At 38.0% G+C, this 26,931-nt stretch overlaps 1 long non-coding RNA gene across 6 annotated transcripts in view; it reads left to right on the forward strand.

Annotated features, from left to right (window-relative positions):
- Nucleotides 1-26,931, forward strand: part of LOC133246262 (uncharacterized) — a 508,266-nt gene that overhangs the window by 337,613 nt on the left and 143,722 nt on the right. For 2 of the 6 annotated variants that reach the window (XR_009735984.1, XR_009735983.1), the window contains one exon: nt 20,003-20,090. The exons of the other annotated variants lie outside the window; for them this stretch is intronic. This is a non-coding gene — a long non-coding RNA (uncharacterized LOC133246262). The remainder of the gene's footprint in view (nt 1-20,002; nt 20,091-26,931) is intronic. 6 annotated transcript variants of the gene reach the window in all.

Below are 26,931 nucleotides of genomic sequence, written 5' to 3' on the forward strand. Positions count from 1 at the left end.
ATCTCACACGCTAGTAAAGTAATGCTCAAAATTCTCTAAGCCAGGCTTCAGCAATACGTGAACTGTGAAATTCCTGATGTTCAAGCTGGTTTTAGAAAAGGCAGAGGAACCAGAGATCAAATTGCCAACATCCACTGGATCATGAAAAAAGCAAGCGAGTTCCAGAAAACCATCTATTTCTGCTTTATTGACTATGCCAATACCTTTGACTATGTGTATCACAATAAACTGGAAAACTCTGAAAGAGATGGGAATACCAGACCACCTGACCTGCCTCTTGAGAAACCTATATGCAGGTCAGGAAGCAACAGTTAGAACTGGACATGGAACAACAGACTGGTTCCAAATAGGAAAAGGAGTTCGTCAAGGCTGTATATTGTCACCCTGCTTATTTAACTTATATGCAGAGTACATCATGAGAAACGCTGGGCTGAAAGAAGCACAAGCTGGAATCAAGATTTCTGGGAGAAATATTAATAACCTCAAATATGCAGATGACACCACCTTTATGGCAGAAAGTGAAGAGGAACTAAAAAGCCTCTTGATGAAGGTGAAAGTGGAGAGTGAAAAAGTTGGCTTAAAGCTCAACATTCAGAAAATGAAGATCATGGCATCTGGTCCCATCACTTAATGGGAATTAGATGGGAAACAGTGGAAACGGTGTCAGACTTTATTTTTTGGGGCTCCAAAATCACTGGAGATCTTGATTGCAGCCATGAAATTAAAAGACGCTTACTGCTTGGAAGGAAAGTTATGACCAACCTAGATAGCATATTGAAAAGCAGAGACATGACTTTGCCAACAAAGGTCTGTCTAGTCAAGGCTATGGTTTTTCCAGTGGTCATGTATGGATGTGAGAGTTGGACTGTGAAGAAAGCTGAGTGCCGAAGAATTGATGCTTTTGAACTGTGGTGTTGGAGAAGACTCTTGAGAGTCCCTTGGACTGCAAGGAGATCCAACCAGTCCGTTCTGAAGGAGATCAGCCCTGGGATTTCTTTGGAAGGAATGATGCTAAAGCTGAAACTCCAGTACTTTGGCCACCTCATGTGAAGAGTTGACTCATTGGAAAAGACTCTGATGCTGGGAGGGATTGAGGGCAGGAGGAGAAGGGGATGACAGAGGATGAGATGGTGGATGGCATCACTGACTCGATGGATGTGAGTGTGAGTGAACTCTGGGAGTTGGTGATGGACAGGGAGGCCTGGCGTGCTGGGATTCATGGGGATGCAAAGAGTTGGACACGGCTGAGTGACTGAACTGAACTGAACTGAATATTACAACTTTTGAATTACTCTCAATAATTTTTGAAGGAATCATTTTACAGGATCAGTTCAGTTCAATTCAGTAGCTAAATCATGTCTGGATGTCTGGCTCTAGTTGAGTGATCATACCATTGTGAATATCTGGGCCGTGAAGATCTTTTTTGTACAGTTCTTCTGTGTATTCTTGCCACCTCTTCCTAATATCTTCTGCTTCTGTTAGGTCCTTACCATTTCTGTCCTTTATTGAGCCCATCTTTGCAAGAAATGTTCCTTTGGTATCTCTAATTTTCTTGAGATCTCTAGTCTTTCCTATTCCATTGTTTTCCTCTATTTCTTTGCATTGATCTCTGAGGAAGGCTTTCTTATCTCTCCTTGCTATTTGGAGCTCTGCATTCAAATGGCTATATCTTTCCTTTTCTCCTTCACTTTTCACTTCCCATCTTTTAACAGCTATTTGTAAGGCCTCTTCAGACAGCCATTTTTCTTTTTTGCATTTCTTTTTCTTGGGGATGGTCTTGACTCCTCTCTCCTGTACAATGTCATGAACCTCCATCCATAGTTCATCAGGCACTCTGTCTATCAGATCTAGTCCCTTAAATCTATTTCTCACTTCCAGTGTATAGTCATAAGTGCTTTGATTTAGGTCATACCTGAATGGTCAAGTGATTTTCTCCACTTTCTTCAATTTCAGTCTGAATTTGGTAAAAGGAGTTCATGATCTGAGCCACAGTCAGGTCCCGGTCTTATTTTTGCTGAGTGTGTAGAGCTTCTCCATCTTTGGCTGCAAAGAATATAATCAATCTGATTTTGGTGTCGTCTGGTGATGTCCATGTGTAGAGTCTTCTCTTGTGTTTACAGGATCAATCTAAGATAAAAATAAGAATAAGGGTTTGGAAAAAAGAAATCTTTCTTTGAATTATTTTGATTCTTAGCTGTTTATTTTAAATATTGCTAAGAGTAGTTGGCTAATACTAGTAGCAAATATTTAAACATAGACTATAGGCTGAATTTGAACTTTCCACTTCCACATCACTGTTAGTGAGTTTTGAATTGGTCTAAGTTTTGTGGGAGAGTTAGAAGTGTACATGATTTTGCTGATATCTACATTTTGTTCTCTGCTTTAATTCTGATCTACCTTTATTGCCACTATAACCCTTAAGTGCTGGATTGTAGACCATTCAAAAACTATGAAACTGAATTTTCTAAGTATATATCCAAGATCATCATTCTTTGGCAAAACTGTCACAGGGATGAAAGTGGAATTGTGTGAGTGAAGAAACTGATCATCTGGGGGATTGTAACATGATTATTTTTATATTGTCCACCTACATGTGTTGTATTAGACAACCTACTATCCTGTTAGGACTTCCATAGAGAAAATTTCAAGATTCAACCCTTAGCAGAGAGACTTTTGGGTAACGTATTTGTCTCCCTCTCAGTTGAAGGAAAAAAATTATGCTAGTGAAATCAATTAAAGTTTAAAATTTTGAGCTAGGGTTAATTACATCATAAAAACATGAGTCCTTTTCTTTTGAAAAATGTGTGTTTGAAAATTATAAAATGTTTTTTAAAAATTGATTTACATTGTCAAACCCATCAAATATTTGAAAACCATAAATCACTGTATTATCTCCATGAATTCCAAAATACTCAACCATATCCATAATACTTATTTTTAATAAAAATAATAAAAATTATTCCTACTCCATATTTTTGATTGCTGTGAAATTTTTAAAAATGTTACATATAATTTCTGATCAATTTGAAAATTCTTTCTGTGCTTGTGAGAGACAAATTTCATTTATATAAATAAAGCTTTTAGCTTCATTTTCTTTAATTCTTTTTCTTTGTTGGTTTGTGCATTAGCAGTTGTGATGATAGAGCAACAATAAGAACTAAATATGTACCTGTTCAAAGAGAAATCTTTAGTGATTTGCCAATTTGAGTGGGTTGAATTGTATTGTTCTCTTGTATTACATTTAAGAGGAATGAGTGTTTAGAAGTGTTCATGTGTGTAGGAATCAGAACACTTGAAAAAAAATCTTAGATAAAACTTATTTACATTGAGACTCTCAAATGCTTGCATGTATATATCCTGTCTTACTTTTAGAATTCCCTTAGAGACAATGTGACTCTTTTTTTGTATGGAGAATATTTGCTGTAGGTTATGATTAAACTTTCTTTTTTTCTACTTTAAAAATGTAAACAGCAACATTTTTGGTTGTTGTTATTGTTCCTATTACACTCTGCCCTTGAAATGGAAAGCCTTGATGAATTCACAACGAAGTGTTTTTCCCCTTGGAATGTATTTTTTACAAAATCTGAGGCAACCGAACCAAACCATTTCTGAGGAGAATATCATAGCTGGATGGTGGTAATAAAGTTAGGCATAGTTCCCCTGTTCCATGACTTTTGTCTTGAAACACTTTTAGAATCTGTCTCATCTCAATGGCAACCCACTCCAGTACTCTTGCCTGGAAAATCCCATGGACGGAGAAGCCTGGTAGGCTGCAGTCCATGGGGTCGCTAAGAGTTGGGCACGACGGAGCGACTTCACTTTCACTTTTCACTTTCATGCATTGGAGAAGGAAATGACAAGCCACTCCAGTATTCTTGCCTGGAGAATCCCAGGGACAGGGGAGCCTTGTGGGCTGCCGTCTCCGGGGTCTCACAGAGTCGGACATGACTGAAGCGACTTACCAGCAGCAGCATCTCTATTTCAACTCCATCTGTTTCTAGATTGCTCCTTATTACTTTCAGCTGGACTACAAGTCATTCTTGATTTATCTCTGAGTTCATGAACCCTTTCATTTGCCTCATATTTTCTAATTTACCACCTGAAATATTTTTCCATTTATTCTTTGTTGTTTCATCATAAACTAATTTTTCAAAGGTAAAAATATTACTAAATACCTTATTCATGATACAAATTCTGTAAGAGAACTGAGATTATAATTCAGTGGCCACTTTAATGGGGCTTGGTAATTCATTTTTCTGTGTGCATGCTACCTAGTTTTCCTAATGCACAAGGTCAATCCAAATGCTTTCATTTTTTCCAAGTTATCTGCATTATAGTCCCCTTAAGTTTACCAGTTGTAATACATGTGTTTATTAAACAACTGTGGCACTCAAAGAATTGTGCTCTCTGATATTCTTTCCTAATATGACTTAATATGTTTCCCTTTGGAAAGCCAGATTAAAAAAATACAGGATGCCCCATTAGTCTGAATTTCAGATAAACAATACTTTTTTGGTATAAGAGTATTAATGCAATATCTGGGACATAGTTATTCTAAAAGTATTCATTGTTTATATCATAAAATTTGACTGAGCAATCTATGTTTTTATTTGCTATATCTGGCAAGGAGCATTTTAGAAATTTCCTTCCCTTTGTGGAGACTGAGTGCTTCACTGTGGATTTCTTGGTGATAATATAATATTCTTAGTGCTTTACACATCTTAAGTCAGGTAATCCTCAGAACTATCCACTGGTGTAAGAACCAGATTATCCCCCATTTACATATGAAGCTGTTGAGAAGCAATAGTCAATAAACTTGCCCAAAGTCACCCAACTCAGCTAATAAATATAATTTCTGACTCTGGGCCAGCAACTCTGGAGCAAGAGCTTGAAATATATGTGTGTGTGTGTGTGTGTGTGTGTGTGTGTGTGTGTGTATGTATATGTATTCTTTTTCACTATGGTGTATCACAGGATATTGAATATGGTTCCCTGTGCTATACCTATGAGGACTTTGTTTATCCATTCTATACTATATCTTATATATACAACAGAGTCTTAATCATTACATATTACAGCTTCTGTGGAACAACAGCCTTTTACTGGTGCCTAAAGTTGCTCCAGGAAATATACTTGATAGTGACACCTGCTATGACACTTTTATAATCATTCATTCTTAGAAGTGTTAAGTGTATTTTTCAAGTGTCAGTTTGTTTATTTTTCTGGGCATTTCTAGACTCTGAGTGCATAGACACCACAAATATCAGTAGGCACCCTCTTCTCTGTTACCTGGTGACTCTGAAAAGAAAGTGATGCTGTAAGGAGCCTATAAGAAGGAGATTGGCTTGTTCCAATGATCACTTCTCCAGATGCTGAGGTATTAGGACATGCACTCTTTCTGAGTCCTGAGTTACACATTCGGAAACCTACTGAGAAAAATTCCATTCCTCCTTTCTTTATAAAATTGGGCTAAATCTCCTGCATATCTATCCACAGAGTGTCAGTATTTTGGTGTGTGCCAAATTCTTCAGTGATGATCAGAGACTGTTCCCTATCTGCATCATTTTAGCTAAGAATCTTTCCCTTTCTTTTGCATTGGGTTCTTGGACTAGGCAATAATAGAACTGCGGTACATAATCTGTCTCTGTGATTCTGTGTATTCATGCAAAGGCAATATGGGCAGAATTGTGTCATCCCCAAATTTGTATGTTGAAGTCCTAACCCCTTGTACTTCAGAATGTAACCATATTTGAAGGTCTTTAAAGAGCTGGTTAAATTAAGGCAAGGTCTCTAGGGTCAGCCACAATCCAATGTGACTGGAACCCTTATGTGAAGAGGAAATTTGGATGTACAGATACTGGACACATGCATACACAGAAACAACCAATTAAACACACAAGGAGGCAATTATCTGCAAGCCAAGGAGAGAGGCCTCAGAAGGAATTAAATATGCTTACAACTTTATCTTTGAGCACTACCCTCCAGAACTGTGATAAAATACATTTCTGTATTTGATACCACTGTAGTACTTTGTTATGACAGCCCTAGAAAATAAATACAAAAGGCTACTTCATTTAGGAGAAAAAAGAACTTGATTCTAGCTGTACATCTGAAAGTAGACATCAAACTAATATTGATTAATGTTTCCATGAACATGCACTCCCATTTGACCCCATAAGGTTTAAACTACTAAAAATTTAGCTGTCTATACTACAGATGCTGCTGTCATTAGCCACATTACTAGCTATTATTTATTGAGCTCATCTGTGTGCTAGTATAAGGGACTTCCCTATAGTTCAGATGATAAAAAAAATCTGCCTGCATGCAGGAGACCTGGGTTCTATCTCTGGCAGGAAGATCCCCTAGAGAAGGAAATGGAAATCCACTCCAGTATTCTTGCCTGGAGAATCCCATGGACACAGGAGCCTGGTGGGCTACAATCCATGGGGTCACAAAGAGTTGGACACGACTAAATGACTAACACAACAAAATGTGCTAGGCAATGCACTAGTGATTTTCATAAGATACCTCAACTAATTCTCACTGTTCTGGAAGTTACTATATATTCCTACAGATAAAGGACTTGAGTCCAAGGACCATTATTCATTTAAACAATGTTCATTGTTTCTTGGGCAGAATGTTGGCATTCAATTAAATTGCAAGCTAATTAAGATCAGATTCAATATCTTAGATTACCCATAGACCCAGTAGATGATTGGTACTTAAATACATATTGAAAATCTCCCCCTAAGATGGTGGAGGAATAGGACGGGGAGACCACTTTCTCCCCACAAATTCATCGAAAGATCATTTGAATGCTGAGCAAATACCACAAAACAACTTCTGAACGCTGGTGGAGGACACAAGGCACCCAGAAAGGCAGCCTATTGTTTTTGAAAGGACATAAGACAAAATATAAAAGATAAAAGGAGAGACGAAAGAGTTAGGGATGGAGACCCATCCCGGGGAGGAAGTCCTAAAACAGGAGAAGTTTCCAAACACCAGGAAACCCTCTCACCAGCAGGTCTGTGGGGAGTTTTGGAATCTCAGAGGGCAACATAAGCAGGAGGAAAAAATAAATAAAACCCACAGATTATGCTCCTAACTGCAACTCCCTGCAGAGAAGTAGCCCAGATGCTTGCATCAGGCACCAGCCAGTGGGGGCTGAACAGGGAGGCGTGGGCTGCATGCTTAGGGTAAGGACTGGGCCTGAATGCCCTGAGGACAATCTGAGGGAGCTAATGTGAGATAGCAACCCAAACTGTGGGATAGCCAGAGAGTGAAAAAAAAAAAGAGGAAAGAGAGAGAACTTTCCCACTAAAAACTCTAACCTAAGGCACTGCCAGGCCCGCTCACAGAACAAAGGTTTGAGAGAATACCAGAGGAGAGCTAGTAGGCTGAGGACAGGCCCATCCCCCGCTGGAGGCAGGGAGGCAGACAGGCGACAGCCAGAGCTGGAAGGCAAGGGGCAAACTTGGCCCCAGAGATGGCATCTTCTACCAAACTGCAAGCAGGCTCCCAGTTGCTAACCAAGTCTTCCTGGGATCCTGGACGATTGACATCTGCCAGGAGGGTGGCAGCCAGAGATCAGCTCCCCAGAGGAGACACACGGAACACCTGAGACTGCGTCCTGCTGAGCACCCAGGAAACTGAGCAGCTTGGGCAGGGGAGGTGATAAGATACACCGCCCCACCTGGGGAGTGTGCGCTCACCAATCACCTGGTCACCTGAGCTGCTCAGATCCAGGAAGGGCACAAAAAGCAGGCCCAACTGAGTCTGTGCCTTTGCGGAGTACCCGGGAACCTGAACCTGAGTGGCTTAGACCTGGGAAGTGCACGCAACCCAGGGCCCACCTTAGACAGTTCCCCTGCAGAGCAACCTGGAGCCTGAGCAGCATAGACTGGGAAAGCACACATGCTGTGAGTAGGGGCAAACCCAGTGTGTCCCAGACACTGCAAGCACTCCCTCCACACGCCAGTGATATTTGTTTGCAGTGTTCCTCCCTCCCTGCAGCAAAATTGAACAAGTGAGCCTAAATAAATGACCACCTTCACCCCCTTGTGTCAGGGCAGAAGTTAGATCTTGAAGAGACTTGCAAACAGAGGAAGCCAAAATAAACAAGGAAAAGGGAACCCCTTTAGAAGTGACAGGTGCAACAGATTAAAACCCTGTAGTTAGCATTGGCTACATTGGAAGGGACCTATATAGACCTTGAGATGAAATATAAGCTGGAACAAGGAACTATCTGAAACTGAACTGACCCCACACTGCCCTCAAAAGCTCCAGAGAGATTACTAGATATATTTTACTATTAACATTTTTAATTTGTTTTAATTTTTAAGTTCTTTATTACTCCTTTAATTTTCATTTTTAAAACCTACTATTACCATGCAAAAAAAAAAGACCCTATCTTTAAAGCAAATTTCATATTTTTTTATGACTTTTGTGATTTTTTTTTTTTTTTATTTTGTATTTTGAAAGTCTAACCTCTACTCTAGATTTTTAATCTTTGCTTTTTGGTATTTATTATCAACTCTGTACCTTTAAGAATCCAATCTGCAGTACCCATTTTTACTTAGGAGTGTGATTACTTGCTTGATTGCTTTATCCCCTTTGACTCTCCTTTTTCTCCCCCAGGTCACCTCTATCTCCTCCCTCCCACTTCTCTTCTCTACTTAACTCTGTGAATCTCTTTGTGTGTTCTGGGCTGTGGAGAACACTTAAGGAACTGATCACAGGCTAGATTGGTCTCTCTCCTTTTGACTCCCCCTCCTATCATCCTGGTCACCTCTGTCTCCTTCCTCCCTTTTCTCTTCTCCGTGTAACTCTGTGAACCTCTCTGGGTGTCCCCCACTGTTGAGAACCTTTTCACCATTAACCTAAATGTTTTAGCATCAGTGCTGTATGGATGGAGAACTCTTGAGGCTACTATAAGAGTAAGACTGAAAGCCAGAGGCAGGAGGCTTAAATCCCAAACTCGAGAACACCAGAAAACTCCTGACTCCAGGGAACATTAATAGACAAGAGCTCATCCAAAAGCCTCCATACCTACACTGAAACCAAGCTGCACCCAAAAGCCAACAAGTTTCAGAGCAAGACATATCAAGCTAATTCTCCAACAACACAGGAACATAACTCTGAGCACAAAAATACAGGCAGCCAAAAGTCACACCAAACCCAAAGACACCTCAAAACTCACTACTGGACACTTCATTGCACTCCAGAGAAAAGAGATCCAGCTCTACCCACCAGAACACTGACTCAAGCTTCCCTAACCAGGAAATCTTGACAAGCCACTCGTCCAACCCCACCCACACAGAGGAACCTCCATAATAAAGAGGAACCACAAACTTCCAGCATACAGAAAGATCACCCCAAACACAGCAACCTAAATAAGATGAAAAGGCAGAGAAATATTCAGCAGGTAAAAGAACATTATAAAAGCCCACAAACCAAACAAAAGAGGAGATAGGGAGTCTACCTGAAAAAGAATTCAGAATAATGATAGTAAACATAATCCAAACTCTTGAAAACAAAATGGAGTTACAGATAAATAGTCTGGAGACAAGGATTGAGAAGATGCAAGAAACGTTTAACAAGGACATAGAAGAAATAAAAAAGAGTCAATCAAGAATGAATAATGTAATAAGTGAGATCAAAAACATGCTGGAGGGAACCAACAGTAGAATAACTGAGGCAGAAGACAGGATAAGTGAGGTAGAAGATAGAATGGTGGAAATAAATGGGCAGAGAGGAAAAAAGAAAAAAGAATTAAAAGAAATGAGGACAACCTCAGAAACCTCTGGGACAATGTCAAATGCCCCACCATTCGAATCATAGGAGTCTCAGAAGATCTACAACCCCAGATTACTGTACCCAGCAAGGATCTCATTCAAATATGAAGGAGAAATCAAAAGCTTTACAGACAAACAAAAGCTGAGAGAATTCAGCATCACCAAACCAGCTCTTCAACAAATTATAAAGAATCTTCTCTAGACAGGAAACACAGAAAAGGTTTATAAAATTGAACCCAAGACAACAAAGTAAATTGTAATGGGATCTTCTTATCAATAATTACCTTAAATGTAAATGGGTTGAATGCCCTAATCAAAAGACAAAGACTGGTTGAATGGATATAAAAACAAGACCCCTATATATGCTGTCTACAAGAGACCCAACTCAAACCTAGGGACACATACAGACTGAAAGTGAATGGCTGGAAAAAGATATTTCATGCAAATGGAGACCAAAAGAAAGCAGGAGCAGCAATACTCATATCAGATAAAATAGACTTTGAAATAAAGGCCATGAAAAGAGACAAAGGACATTACATAATGATTAAAGGATCAATCCAAGAAGAAGATATAACTATTATAAATATATATGCACTCAACATAGGAGCACTGCAATATGTAAGACAAATGCTAACAAGTATGAAAGGGGAAATTAACAGTAACACACTAATAGCAGGAGACTTTAATACCCCACTCACACCTATGGATAGATCAACTAAACAGAAAATTAGCAAGGAAACACAAACTTTAAATGATACAATGGACCAGTTAGATCTAATTGATATCTATAGGACTGCTGCTGCTGCTGCTAAGTTGCTTAAGTCGTGTCTGACTCTGTGCGACCCCATAGATGGCAACCCACCAGGCTCCACCGTCCCTGAGATTCTCCAGGCAAGAACACTGGAGTGGGCTGCCATTTCCTTCTCCAATGCATGAAAGTGAAAAGTGAAAGTAAAGTCGCTCGGTCGTGCCCGACTCTTAGCGACCCCATGGACTGCAGCCTACCAGGCTGCTCCATCCATCGGATTTTCCAGGCAAGAGTACTGGAGTGGGGTGCCATTACCTTCTCGGATCTATAGGACATTTCACCCTAAAACAATGAATTTCACCTTTTTCTCAAGTGCACACGGAACCTTCTGCAGGATAGATCACATCCTGGGCCATAAATCTAGCCTTGGTAAATTCAAAAAAATTGAAATCATCTCAAGCATATTTTCTGATCATAATGTGGTAAGATTAGATGTCAACTATAGGGGGAAAAAAAAACTATTAAAAATACAAACATGTGGAGGCTAAACAACACAGTTCTGAATAACCAACAAATCACAGAATAAATTAAAAAAAGAAATCAAAATATGCATAGCAACAAATGAAAATGAAAACACAACAACCCAAACCTATGGGATTTAGTAAAAGCAGTGCTAAAGGGGAGGTTCATAGCAATACAAGCCTACCTCAAGAAACAGGAGAGAAATCAAATAAATAACTGACTCTACACCTAAAGTAACTAGAAAAAGAAGAAATGAAGAACCCCAGGGTTAGTAGAAGGAAAGAAATCTAAAAATTAGTGCAGAAATAAATGTAAAAGAAACAAAGGAGACCATAGCCAAAATTAACAAAGATAAAAGCTGGTTCTTTGAGAAGATAAATAAAATAGACAAACCATTAGCCAGACTCATCAAGAAAAAAAGGGAGAAGAATCAAATCAACAAAATTAGAAATGAAAATGAAGAAATCACAACAGACAACACAGAAATACAAAGGATCATAAGAGACTACTATCAGCAACTATATGCCAATAAAATGGACAACTTGGAAGAAATGAAAAAATTCTTAGAAAAGTATAACTTTCCATAACTGAACCAGGAAGAAATAGAAAATCTTAACAGACCCATCACAAGCACAGAAGTCAAAACTGTAATCAGAAATCTTCCAACAAACAAAAGCCCAGGACCACATGGCTTCACAGCTGAATTATACCAAAAATTTAGAAAAGAACTAACATCAATCCTACTCAAACTCTTCCAGAAAATTATAGAGGAAGGTAAACTTTCAAACTCATTCTATAAGGCCACAATCACCCTAATACCAAAACCAGACAAAGATGCCACAAAAAAAGAAAACTACAGGTCAATATCACTGATGAACATAGAGGCAAAAATCCTCAACAAAATTCTAGCAAACAGAATCCAACAACATAATAAAAAGATCATACATCATGACCAAGTGGGCTTTCTCCCAGGGATGCAAGGATTCTTCAATATTTGCAAATCAATCAAAGTGGTATACCACATTAACAAATTTAAAGATAAAAACCATATGATTATCTCAATAGATGCAGAGAAAGCCTTTGACAAAATTCAGCATCCATTTATGATAAAAACCCTCCAGAAAGCAGGCATAGAAGGAACATACCTCAACACAATAAAAGCCATATATGATAAACCCACAGCCAACATTATCCTAAATGGTGAAAATTGAAATTTCCCCAAAAGTCAGGAACAAGACAAGGATGCCCACTCTTACTACTACTATTCAACATAGTTTTGGAAGTTTTAGCCACAGAAATCAGAGAAGAAAAAGAAATAAAAGAAATCCAGATTGTAAAAGAAGAAGCAAAACTCTCACTGTTTACAGATGACATGATCCTCTATATAGAAAACCCTAAAGACTCCACCAGAAAATTACTAGAGCTAATCAATGAATATAGTAAAGTTGCAGAATATAAAATTAACACACAGGAATCCCTCTCATTCCTATACACTAAAGATGAGAAAACAGAGAAATTAAGGAAACAATTCCATTCACCACTGCAAAAAAAAGAATAAAATACTTAGAAATAAATCTACCTAAAGAAACAAAAGACCTATATATACAAAACTATAAAACACTGATGAAAGAAATCAAAGATGATACAAATAGATGGAGAAATATACCATGTTCATGGTTTGGAAGAATCAATATAGTGAAAATGAATATACTACCCAAAGCAATCTATAGATTCAATGCATCCCTATCAAGCTACCAACAGGATTTTTCAGAGAACTAGAACAAATAATTTCACAATTTGTATGGAAATACAAAAAAACCTCAAATAGACAAAGCAATCTTGAGAAAGAAGAATAGAACTGGAGGAATCCACCTGACTGACTTCAGGCTATACTATAAAGCAACAGTCATCAAGACAGTATGGTACCAGCACAAAGACAGAAACATAGATCAATGGAACAAAATAGAAAGCCCAGAGATAAATCCACACACCTATGGACACCTTATCTTTGACAAAGGAGGCAAGAATATACAATGGAGAAAAGACAGTCTCTTTAACAAGTGTGCTGGGAAAACTGGTCAACCACTTGTAAAAGAAGGAAACTAGAACACTTTATAACACCATACACAAAAATAAACTCAAAATGGATTAAAGATCTAAATATAAGACCAGAAACTATAAAATTCCTAGAGGAGAACATAGGCAAAACATTCTCTGAAGTAAATCAGAGCAGGATCTTCTATGACCCACCTCCCAGAGTAATGGGAATAAAAGCAAAAATAAACAAACGGGGACCTAATTAAACTTAAAAGTTTTTGCACAACAAAGGAAACTATAAGAAAGGTGAAAATACAGCCTTCAGAATGGGAGAAAATAATAGCAAATGAAGCAACTGACAAAGAATTAATCTCAAAAATATACAAGCAACTCCTACAGCTCAATTCCAGAAAAATAAGTGACCCAGTCAAAAAATGGGCCAAAGAACTAAACAGACATTTCTCCAAAGAAGACATATAGATGGCTAACAAATACGTGAAAAGATGCTCGACATCACTCATTATCAGAGAAATGCAAATCAAAACCACAATGAGGTACCATCTCATGCCGGTCAGAATGGCTGCTATCAAAAAATCTACAAACAATAAATGCTTGAGAGGGTACAGAGAGAAGGGAAACCTCTTACACTGTTGGTGGGAATGCAAACTAATAAAGCCACTATGGAGAACAGTGTGGAGATTCCTTAAAAATCTGGAAACAGAACTGTCATATGACCCAGCAATCCCACTACTGGGCATACACACCGAGGAAACCAGAATTGAAAGAGACACCTGTTCCCCAATGTTCATCGCAGCACTGTTTACAATAGCCAGGACATGGAAACAACCTAGATGTCCATCAGAAGATGAATGGATAAGAAAGTTGTGATACATATACACAATGGAGTATTACTCAGCTATTAAAAAGAATGCATTTGAATCAGTTCTAATGAGGTGGGTGAAACTGGAGCCTATTATACAGAGTGAAGTATGTCAGAAAGAGAAACACCAATACAGTATATTAATACACGTATACGGAATTTAGAAAGATGGTAACAATGCCCCTATATGCAAGACAGCAAAAGAGACACAGATGTAAAGAACAGACTTTTGGACTCTGTGGGAGAAGGCGAGGGTGGGATGATTTAAGAGAATAGCATTGAAACATATATATTATATCATATGTGAAATAGATCACCAGTCCAGGTTTGATGCATGAGACAGGGTGCTCAGGCCTGGTGCATTGGGATGACCCTGAGGGTTGGGATGGGGAGGGAGGGTCAGGATGGGGAACACATGTACACCCATGGCTGATTCATGTGAATGTATGGCAAAAACCACCACAATATTGTAAAGTAATTAGCCTCCGATTAAAATAAAATAAAATAATCTCCCCCCGCCCCCCGCACACACACAAAAATACATATTGAAAGAAAGGCTGGAGGAGGTAGTAGTCCACTCTCTTCCTGGCAACACATCTTCCGCATCATCCTTCTTGTGTTACTCTGTGCCATTTTGATGGGGAGACTGCCCATCCATGCCCTCACATCAATGACCCCATAGATAATTTAACCTTGACCCAGGAATGGACTTTTTATGGCTTTGATGTAAACCCCTGTGAATATATGAGAATTTTGAATAGTAGAAAGAATATTTGACAAGAGGCTGTAGGGTCTTGTTTCTAGTACCAGTTCTGTTCCATAATGAAAGAAAACCATGAGAAGAATTTCATCTTTCCAACTCAGAGTCTTCAGCAATCTAATGAGGACAATTATGGAAGCTTTACTTGCCTCATAGGAGTGATGGAAGGACCAAATAAAGCAATATGAATATGTTTTGAAACGCTTGCTTCCTGGAACGTGGGTTATCTTTCAGAACAATGTGGGTTATCTTCTTTCACTTTCATCCAAATTTTCTATCCTTCCCACTCTTTTCACGGTCTTCACAGTTATTGCTGGGTAATGTGAACTAACTTGCTTATTAATGCTCTATTATATTGTACATATAGACAATATTTTATTTTTTGCAGATCTTTTTTTGTTTTGTTGATTTAAAATTTTTTCTTGTAAAAAGTAGTGAGTAAAAGGGCTTTGCTAATATTCTAAAGTCACTGTACTTTGATGGCAGCTGATATACCTTAGCATTTCTTGTCAAGATTTAACTATTTTTCTAACAGCAGGGCGTAATAATATTGGCAATCATAGATGACACTTATTCAACAATTTTGAAACGGGAACTCACCTGAGATATTTTCATATAACACCAACAACTGTATGTGTTAGATATCATTATCTTTCTTACTCCAAATATGAGAAAAATGAAGACTAGTTAAGGAAGAATTGCCCAAAGTCACAAAGACTCCATAGTAATTGGAGTCAAGATTTGAATGTTGGTGCTCTGACTCTGTGTTCTTAGCCACAGCTTTGGGTTTGAGGAGTAGCAGGTAAACAGAAAACCAAAATGATAAAGCATTTCAGGCAGAAGAGAGGAGGTGGACAACCAGGAGGTGCATTTCAAGCACTCGTCCTTCTACTCATATACATTATTCCATCCTCAGTACCTGGCATGCTGTCTGGCAAAGAGTAGGTATTTAATAAATATTAATGAATTTAATGACTGAGACTTGGAGTTTCCAGGAACTGCAAGGAGGCTGACATACTTGGAAATTAGAATATGATGGGAAAAATAGCAAAAAGTCAATATATGCAAATAAGTGAATAAAGATTTCTGGATAAAATATTGTTTGAAGCAAGTCTAATCATTCATTCATTCATTTGTTCCTTCTTTAAAAATTTATTAACCACTATTATATAAAATATTTAGAAATAAGATATATAAATAATGAAGCTAGAGTCCCTGACTTGCAGAGATACACTTTAAATATTTCAAACAAGAGCTTTGAAGAAGACAGACACAGAAATTATCACTTTTATTGGCAGCATTTCTAGAAATAAAAGCTAGTAAACTGATACCTAGATAATACAACCAAACAATTATCTCTATTATGTACTATTAGCATGCTAAATAAGAACTTTTTTTATACCAATCAAATCTCCAGTGTTGATTATGATATTTACATGCCAGGAATCATCCCTTTAAAATAAGATAGGTAAAAGAATTTACTATCATTTGGTAATAAAGTAAAAGACATATATATGAGTTAATAGATTTCATAACTTAAATGTGATTTTTGCCCAATCAGTAATAACAACTTGTCATGATAAACTTACTGATGAGATTTAAGAATGTAATATAAAGGAAACACACAGCAATAAACAACTAATAATATTTTCTGTGTATCCCAAACACATAATTTCAAGTTTGAGGGTAAATAATAAGGTAGAAAGCAGTTCATCCTTGACAAAAATGCAAAAATAAAAGAAAAAATTGGAATAAAATGAAGAGAAAACCATGTTAGTGAAAGTGAATTTTATAGACACATATATTCTCTGTTTTACTGGCTAATTGTTCATTTGTTGTGTATAGCAAATAAAACATCACTGGTACTTTTCTAGCCTTTAAACCTTGTATTTGTCAGTGTAACACCTGTCCACACTAGTTGCCATAGGATGGGTTTCCTGGGAAACACGCAACTTAGAATACAACTTGTTTAATACTGAGCTTTCTTGAGATTAAGCCTTGTAGAAAGGAATAAAAGGAAAGCCGAAGGAGAAGTCAAGCTGTGGTGGGGATCCAAGGACAGTATCAGCTGAATGTCCAGCTAAAATGGAGCTAGAATGTCCTTTAAGAGTTATCTGTCCCAAGTTGGGTTGAGATGGCCTGGCCCAACTTCAGTCCATCATTAAATACAGGCTGACTGGGAAGCTACTTTACTTTGGAAGACATGGTTTTTGTCAGCTAAGACCATTGCAGAAAAGGCTGATAGTTGAAGGGGACTGTCAGCAGCCCTGTTGGCAGCCGGTACTATCTCTTTATAGATGGTTCAGAAAGTATTTCAGGAAAAGGAGTCTCCTTCTCCACCCCCATCCTATCACCAGTCCTACTCCCCTCAGCCAATATTTTTTTTCTGTGATTCCTGTTTGGGTATTTTCTAGTGATTACTCTTGAGTTATAGGTTATATACTTTTATATATACTCTGTTTCTTCAGTCATGGTGAGGTGCTATGCTTTTAAGCATGGATTTGTTTTGGAGGGAGAGACACTTGCCAGAAGAGTAAGTAATAAAATATTCTATGCAGAGGAGAAAGGGAGAACGGCAGTGAGATGTCTCTAAAGCATCAGCCTCTTCCTCTCCCTCCCGTGTGCAATACTGTGTCCTCAGCACCTGGCACAGTGCTTGGCAATGATTCAGTTCAGTTCAGTTTAGTTCATTTGCTCAGTCGTGTCTGATTCTTTGCGACTCCATGAATCACAGCACGCCAGGCCTCCCTGTCCATCACCAACTCCTGGAGTTCACTCAAACTCACGTCCATCGAGTCGGTGATGTCATCCGGCCATCTCATCCTCTGTCATCCCCTTCTCCTCCTGCCCTCAGTCACTCTCAGCATCAGGGTCTTTTCTAATTAGTCAAGTCTTCTCATGAGGTGGCCAAAGTATTGGAGTTTCAGCTTTAGCATCAGTCCTTCCAATGAACACCCTGGACTGATCTCCTTTAGAATGGACTAGTTGGATCTCCTTGCAGTCCAAGGGACTCTCAAGAGTCTTCTCCAACACCACAGTTCAAAAGCATCAATTCTTCGGTGCTCAGCTTTCTTCACAGTCCAACTCTTACATCCACACATGATCACTGGAGAAACCATAGCCTTGACTAGACGGACCCTTGTTGGCAAAGTAATGTCTCTGTTTTTCAATATGCTATCTAGGTTGGTCATAACTTTCCTTCCAAGGAGTAAGTGTCTTTTAATTTCATGGCTGCAGTCACCATCTGCAGTGATTTTGGAGCCCCCAAAAATAAAGTCTGACACTGTTTCCACTGTTTCTCATCTATTTCCCATGCAAAGATGGGACAGGATGCCATGATCTTAGTTTTCTGAATGTTGAGCTTTAAGCCAGCTTTTTCACCTCCTTTTCACTTTCATCAAGAGGCTTTTTAGTTCTTCTTCACTTTCTGCCATAAGGGTGGTGTCATCTGCATATCTGAGGTTATTGATATTTCTCCCAGCAAGCTTGATTCCAGCTTATGCTTCTTCCAGCCCAGCATTTCTCATGATGTACTCTGCATATAAGTTGAATAAGCAGGGTGACAATATACAGCCTTGATGTACTGCTTTTCCTATTTGGAACGAGTCTGTTGTTCCATGTCCACTTCCAACCGTTGCTTCCTGACCTGCATATAGGTTTCTCAACAGGCTGGTCAGGTAGTCTGGCATTCCCATTTCTTTCAGAATTTTCCACAGTTTCTTGTGATTGACACATTCAAAGGCTTTGGCATAGTCAGTAAAGCAGAAATAGATGTTTTTCTGGAACTCTCTTGCTTTTTCAATGATCCAGCGGATGTTGGCAATTTGATCTCTGGTTCCTCTGCCTTTTCGAAAACCTCTTGAATATCTGGAAGTTCATGGTTCACGTACTGCTGAAGCCTGGCTTGGAGAATTTTGAGCATTACTTTACTAGCGTGTGAGATGAATGCAATTGTGCGGTAGTTTGAGCATTCTTTGGCATTGCCTTTCTTTGGGATTGGAATGAAACTGACCTTTTCCAGTCCCGTGGCCACTGCTGAGTTTTCCAAATTTGCTGGCATATTGAGTGCAGCACTTTCACAGTATCATCTTTTGGTTAAACAGGAAATGGCAGGAATTCTAGGAATCAGAGAACTAAAATGGACTGGATTGGCAGTGATTAGGTCTTTAGAAAACATTGTTCACTCCTTTGCTGAAAGGTGGGGTTTGGCTCATGTTTTCCTCCCCCTCCTCTCAAATGTTTAAAGTAATTATTTTAAGTTTTTCTGTTTATCTCCACTGCAATTCTAATGCTATGTTTAGTCTTCTTCTTCTTCATCATCTTTTTGTTTTTGTTTTTTTGAATGTATTCTCAACTACCAATACCTCTTAGCTCCCACTAATGAGAGAAGGACTCCAGTGTCCCAGCCTTTCCTTCACCTGTCCCACTTTTTGCTTCCTATCGTCAATCAACTATAGTTTACTTGTGTATTGTTCAGTGTGTTGACATTTTATATTCTTTTTCTGAACCACAATCATGTTATCTAATGCTTTTCCTCCCTGGCCTGACTGCCAGAATCAAGTGTAATAACAGCTACCAACTGCTCAAATAAATAAAACTTTTGAAAACCTCTGGCTGACGACTACCATTTTGGAGGTTCTGTCGGCTGATGGTTTCCATATAATGGTTGTCAGCTGGTGCCTATGGCCTGGACTTAGGCAGTGTGTGTGTTTTATTTGGTCTGTGGAGTATTTTGTGTATTTAGGCCTTATATATTTAGGCCAGTATTCAAAAAGCAGATGATTTTAGCTTGACTCTAAAAGTGAAGAATCAGTGAACAGCATTTATATTGCATTCTGTACAAGTATTCTTTGGGTTGGCTGCATTTAAGGACATTCTCTTATTCAGAGGCTGTATCTCATAGATTGGTCTTTTATTTTCCTCTTTTCATTCATATTTTATGTCCATATTTTATTCTCTGCACATTAAGATATTTTATGCTGCTTAATTTGAGCAATTTTAATATAAATCTCTGAGTGCTTAAAAAATTCTCTAGGTGACACTTTACTCAGAATCCTAGTTTGTCTAATTTCTCTGATCATGTCAGAGGTTTCTCTTCTGATACCCGAGTGATTTTAAATTTTTGTCATTTTCTTTCACAGCGTTGGTTCTCCTCTTATAATTAAGAATTATTGGTTGTCATTAACAGTCATCAGATGAAGGGTTGAGTAGGTGGTATGGTGTTTCTTACTATTGTGTAAATAGGTGTGTTTTCCTTTCAGATCTTTGCTGCAGGTGGTATTCTGACTGTGAACTCTCCATAGTGTAAGGCATAGAGCACCAATGTATGTGCAAGGCTCTTCTTTGAAGGTGAGTGGTGGATGTGGTCTAATCACTTTCAGCATCAGGATCCACTTCCTTCTAAGTGAGCCCTTTTTTTTTTTTTTTCACTGTCTGGAAAGCTAGAGACTTTTTTCCCCTAGACTTTCCAGCAACCAGGATTTGGGAGTGAAATAGGTTCTACATATTAGAAAAAAGAGCTTCTTCCTGCTGTCTTTTGGCTGTTTTCGTCTGGCAATAAAGGTATCGGAAATGTACCTCTGCCGGAAGGTTTCAGTTTCTCATCTCCAGTTTTCTGAAGCTTGTCAGGTTGTAGGCAGCAGTTCTTTTCTAATCTCTGTTTTCTGATCTGTATGTTCACAATTTCAGTTGTTTCCAGAGTTCTGCTTTTTGCAGAAGTAGCAACTGTTTTAGTGATCAGGATCAGTTCTATACTGTTCTGAGAGTCATGTTTAAAACCTGACTGTATATACTACTGCTCTATAACTTCCATTGATTTTTAGAATCACCTAATTCCCTGTCTTGCTTAAAAGAAGCAAAAACAAAGAAGATCAGAGTGCTTTTATTCCTTTACTGACTCCAGACAGACAGAATAAATAAATGGGGAGCTAGGGATCAGGCTATAGGCCCTGAAATGTCAGCGGGAAGGAAAAGTTTATACTAGCTTTCTTGATTTTTTTTTTTTAAGAGAGGAACCTTTTAGGATTGAAATAAGACTAGGGTAAATGCCACATGTTTGTGCCCTGAGTTGATGGGGGGAGAAGAGCAAGAGGATATCTGCTCCTATTGTTATGAGGCTAGATACTTAGATCTTCAGCTAATTTCACTGTTTTCAGACCCTACCTCACACCATCCTCCATTACATCTGCTGCCTTTGGGATTTCAGTGGACAGACTGAGCAACTCTGGAGCTGTGATTTCCATGTAATATACTCTCAACCTCTTGTTGAGATTGATGTTCCAATCTCAACAGCGATGTTCCAATATGTTTTCTCTCTTCCAGAAATGTTTTTGATTTCTTGACCTACTGCAGACATCCCACACCTACATTCCTAATGATTACTTCAATAATTTTTACTTCAATTCAATATTTCATTAGAATCTCTGAGATAAATGAGATTTATGAGATAAATAAATTAGAGATGTATGAGACAAATGAGAACAAACAAGCTTGTTCTCAGAGTGGATCTTTAGTCAGGTTCTCATCTGAAGTACCTGCTTCACCAGTTTCAGAAGCAGAGGGTGAAACAGAAATACTTTCTATCATATAAGTGATCTATCTGGCCATTTCATATTACTAGTGACTTTTCTACACTTTCATAACAGTTGTAAAGTTTTGTAAACCAATCTTTATTAAATGTATGACCTCTTTCCCATTAGAAGGAAAATATCTAAAACATTTGAATATTGTATTAGTGGCAGCCAAGCAGACATCATCATATTATATTTAAATCTAATCATCAAAAGTGAGAAAGCATAAGAACCTGAGTTAAAACTTGTATGTAAACTCTGATGTTGCCATTTATAACTTTGAAAAGTAGGTCAAGTTACTTAATCTCTCTGAGCTTCAGTTTTTAAAATTTGTCAAAATGTTGATAAGATTTACTGTGCAGTATTCAAGTGGTAATTAAATAGTATGAGGTGAACCAATGAAGATGACATATATAGTGCCTATTGTATAGTATTTGTTCAACTTAAAAAAAAAAAAAAGAAAACTTCTCTGGATAACTGGAAAAATTCCCCAATGTGAATTCCTTAATGTTACCTCATGAGCATAAAGATATCAGGAAACACCAGGATAACGTTATAGGAAACGTATATAGAAAATTCTGCACAAATCGCAAAGAGAACAGGTTTCATTGTTTTGCCCCCAAAGTTATAATGACAATAGTAATACAAACAGAAGCTAATATGGTTAATGTCTTTAAATTATGCTAGATAATAAAGAGAACACTGGTTATGATTTCTGAAGAATATTTCAAACATCTAGCCTGAATTTTCCAAAAGAATACTGTTAATAAAGGGAATGTAATACATTGAATCTGAAAGATATGTCTTGTTTTTCTTTTACCTCATTCAGTTCAGTTCAGTCACTTAGTCATGTCTGACTCTTTGTGACCCCATGAATTGCAACTCCTAGAGTTCACTCAAATTCACGTCCATCGAGTCGGTGATGCCATCCAGCCATCTCATCCTCTGTCATCCCCTTCTCCTCCTGCCCCCAATCCCTCCCAGCATCAGAGTCTTTTCCAATGAGTCAACTCTTCACATCAGGTGGCCAAAGTACTGGAGTTTCAGCTTCAGCATCATTCCTACCAAAGAACACCCAGGACCAATCTCTTTAGAATGGACTGGTTGGATCTCCTTGCAGTCCAAGGGACTCTCAAGAGTCTTCTCCAACACCACAGTTCAAAATCATCAATTCTTTGACACTCAGCTTTCTTCACAGTCTAACTCTCACATCCATACATGACCACTGGAAAAACCATAGCCTTGACTAGATGGACCTTTGTTGGCAAACTAATGTTTCTGCTTTTGAATATGCTATCTAGGTTGGTCATAACTTTTCTTCCAAGGAGTAAGCGTCTTAATTTCATGGCTGTAATCACCATCTGCAGTGATTTTGGAGCCCCCCAAAATTAAGTCAGACACTGTTTCCACTGTTTCCCCATCTATTTCCCATGCAGTGATGGGACCAAATGCCATGATCTTAGTTCTCTGAATGTTGAGCTTTAAGCCAACTTTTTCACTCTCCTCTTTCACTTTCATCAAGAGGTTCTTTAGTTCCTCTTCACTTTCTGCCCTAAGGGTGGTGTCATCTCCATATCTGAGGTTATTGATATTTAAATCATTACCTTGATCAATTCAAGTAGCTTTTGAAACCATGAATAAAGTCCATAATTTTGGAGACAGAATTGAGAAAAGGATGATATGAGCAAATATCCTGGGCCTTTATCTAGGTAATCATCTTTTTCATTCCTTTCTGTGTTTTCTTTTTAACTCTTTTTGAAATTTCTCTTTGGGACAAAAGACACTAACACTCATCATCAGCATATTGTGATTATAATGATTTTGAGATAGTTTTTTATTGTTTAACATGACCTGGTCACTTAAATAAAATATTAGCTTCCAGTGTTATAAAGCTTTATATCTCTAGAGTCTTTTCCTCTGATTGGATTTTAAGATTAAATAAGCCAATGAAATGAAGTCCCTACTCCCACAATTACAGCCCTGTGGGAGGTCAGCCCCTGAAGAAAAACCCATGGTTTTGATGGTGAGGAGAATTGGGGCACATTCTAAATAAAGCCCTAGCCAGGATGTGTTGCTTTTGAGAACACTGCTTTTCTGAGGTTTATGAGTTTTTGTTTTGTTTTTTTTTTTTTAGTTATGAGATGTTTAAGACATGAATTAACTCCTTTGGTTTCTCTCTTTAAGTACACAAACATTTTGAGAAGGTTGAAAGATGTAAAGTCTTCAGCTAAAGACACTTGATGTCCCATTTTGTTTTTGTTTCATCTGTCCAAATGAGAAAACCTGAGCCATGAGGAGGCTGTACAAATTTCCAGAGAAACATACATTTCCCTCAAGAGATTAAGAATCAGAATAATACTGGACGTCTTAGCAGTACTGGAAGCTCAAAGACTGTTTTAAAAATTTCCAGTGAAGATTACATCTAATCTAGAATTTTTATACTATCAATCAAATATAGGAATGAAAATAGAATCTTTCGGACATGCAAGATAATATATATACGTCTTGATACTTCTCTGGCAATCCAGTGGTTAAGATTCCACACTTCCACTTTAGGGGGCATGGGTGCAGTCCCTGCTTGCGGAACTAAGATCCCACATACTGGATGGCAGGACAAAAAAAGCTTTTGAAGGATATACTTTCCATAAACCAGGGAGTAAATCAAAAAAAGAGAATATATGGAACCTAGGAAATGGGAGTCTAATACAAGCGAGAAGTGAAGGGAATCCCAGGATGATGACAAAAGAGTTTATAAAGAAAATAACTGCAGAGTGATGTGACTAGACTGAGCAAGTCAGAGATGTCTAGGAAAAATTTATCTGTGAAGATAGATTGTTAGGATTTCTGATGTATTTAGATACATTGGCACTTCCAAGGTAGCAGTAGTGGTAAAGAATCCATCTGCCAATGCAGGATACTCAAGAAATGCAAGTTTGATTCCTGGGTTGGGAAAATCCCCTGGTGTAGGGAATGGCACCTCCCTCCAGTATTCTTGCCTGGAAAATTCCGTGGACCAAGGAGAATGGTGGGCTACAGTTCACAGTGTCGCAAACAGTTGGATATGACTGAGCAGACACACACATAGATACATTGAGTGAAGATTTACATAATTGAGGCATTATTTGGGGATGAAAAATGATGAATATCTAGAATATTGGGCCAATAAAGATTGCCAGGAGATATATCAACCACCTCAGATATGTGGATGATGCCACTCTAATGGTAGAAAGTGAAGAGGAACTAAAGAACCTCTTGATGAGGGTGAAGGAGGAGAGTAAAAAAGTCAGCTTAAAGCTAAATATTTAAAAAATGAAAATCATGGCATCTGATCCCATCACTTCATGGCAAATAGAAAGGGAAAACGTGAAAGCAGTGAAAGATTTCCTCTTCTTGAGCTCTAAAATCACTGCAGATGGTGACTACAGCCTTAAAATTAGAAGATAATTGCTTCTTGGCAGGAAAGCTATGACAAACCTAAGACAGTGTGCTAAAAAGCCAAGACATCACTTTGCTGACAAAGGTCCATATGGTCAAGGCTATGGTCTTTCCAGTAGTCATGTATGGTCATGAGAACTGGACCATAAAGAAGGCAGAGCACTGAAGAATTGATGCTTTAAAATTGTGGTCCTGGAGAAGACTATGAGAGTCCTTGGACTCTTGATCTCAGATTGACTGAGATCAAATCAGTCAATCTTAAAGGAAATCAACTCTGAATATTCATTGGAAGGACTGATGCTGAAGCTGAACTCCAATATTTGGCCACCTGTTGTGAACAGCCAACTCATTGGAAAAGACCCTGATGCTGGGAAAGATTGAAGGCAAAAGGAGAAGAAGGCGACAGAGGATGAGATGCTTTGATGGCATTAGTGATGCAATGGACAAAAACTTGGGCAAACTCTGGGAGATGGTGGAGGACGGGGAAGCCTAGCATGCTGCAACCCATAGGGTTGTGAAGAGTTGAATATGACTTGGCTACTGAACAACAACAGGCCAAAGAACAATATTTTGTCCAAGAAGGAAAAGTAGATGCAGTATACTTTACTACATAGATCTGTCATAAATATGATTTACCTAATTGTTGTACATTTACTAACTAAATGACTCAAGAAATGTTAACAGGCATCAATTTGTCATAATCTGGTTTCTTAATATGTCAAACTTCACTACTAATGGTTTTCAAAGTGCTGAACATATTTCCATTGTCTCTATATGTTAAATAATATTTGCATCAGTAATTGCTCATTATTTCTCAAGATATAAACATGATTTTTAGAGATATCAAATCAATGACAAATTTTTCAAGAATCTGGGTTACAAAGTGAACCTGGAAAGTTTCACTGCAAATTATAAAATATAATAAGTAATTGCTAGTAATTAAAAATATGTTTTAAGTGTGTGTTTATTCAGTCTTGTCCAATTCTTTGCAGCCACATGGACTGTAGCCCACCAGGCTTCTGTACCCATGGTATTTTTCAGGCAAGAATACTTGAATGGGGTACCATTTCCTACTCCAGTGTCTCTTCCCTACCCAGGGGTCAGAGTCTCTTGTGTCTACTGCATAAACTGGTGGATTCTTTACCCCTAGTGCCACCTGGGAAGCCATGTTTTAAGTGGATAGTCACAAAAATAATGCATGCTTGTATTATGCACCTTCATCAAAATGATCTCTCTTTGAAAATAGTCAGTGGGCTTCACTTTTGCATGTAGATGAACATTGTCATTTGCTACATCAGGTAGAATAAAATATTGTAAATAGTTTTCATCAAGGAACTAGTTTAAGGAGAAAGTACTATAATGTGATGTTCTACTGACTAGCGAATTAGAGAAGAGCAACCATATACATGATGTGATACATGGATATCAAATAAAGGGGATAAAAATCTCATCCTTATGCCTAAAATGATCTAATCATTAAGCACAATACTGCTACCATTAAAAAGCTATTTTTTACTACTATGTTTAACTAGGCTTCCCAGGTGGCTCAGTGCTAAAGAATCCACCTGCAATGCAGGAGATGTAGGTTTATTTCCCGGGTCAGGGAGATCCCCTGGAGAAGGAAATGGCAACCCACTCCAATATTCTTGCCTGGGAAATCCCATGGACAGAGGAGTCTGGAAAACTACAGTCCAAAGGGTTGCAAAGAGTCAGATTTGACTTAGCAACTAACCAACAACATTTAACTTTATCTCCTTTGACTATCTATTTTTAAAATGTAGTAAATTAAAGCAATATAAAAAAGTGGATTTAGAATGACAAAGTATCATAATTAACTGGTAAATCTTACTGGTTTGACCATTTTTATTTTAAGCAAGACTTCATTGGTTGACTTCCTAAAAAAGACACTTCCATTTTTATTTTTAATTTTTTCTTCTAGTTTTATTGAGCTAAAATTGACATACAATTCTGTATATATTTAACATGTGTAGCATAATTATTTGCTTGTGTATATCATGAAATGATTATTACAGTAAGTTTAGTGAACATCCACTTCCTTAGATACAAAATTTTAGAAGTAGAAAATTGTTTTCCATATGTTAAAAACTCTTAGGATATATGCTCATAACAGCTTTCATATATAATGTATAGCAGTGTTAATTATATGTATCATATTGTACCTTACA

Source organism: Bos javanicus, chromosome 4, assembly GCF_032452875.1.
Source record: "Bos javanicus breed banteng chromosome 4, ARS-OSU_banteng_1.0, whole genome shotgun sequence".
NCBI classification, from domain to species: Eukaryota; Metazoa; Chordata; class Mammalia; order Artiodactyla; family Bovidae; genus Bos; species Bos javanicus.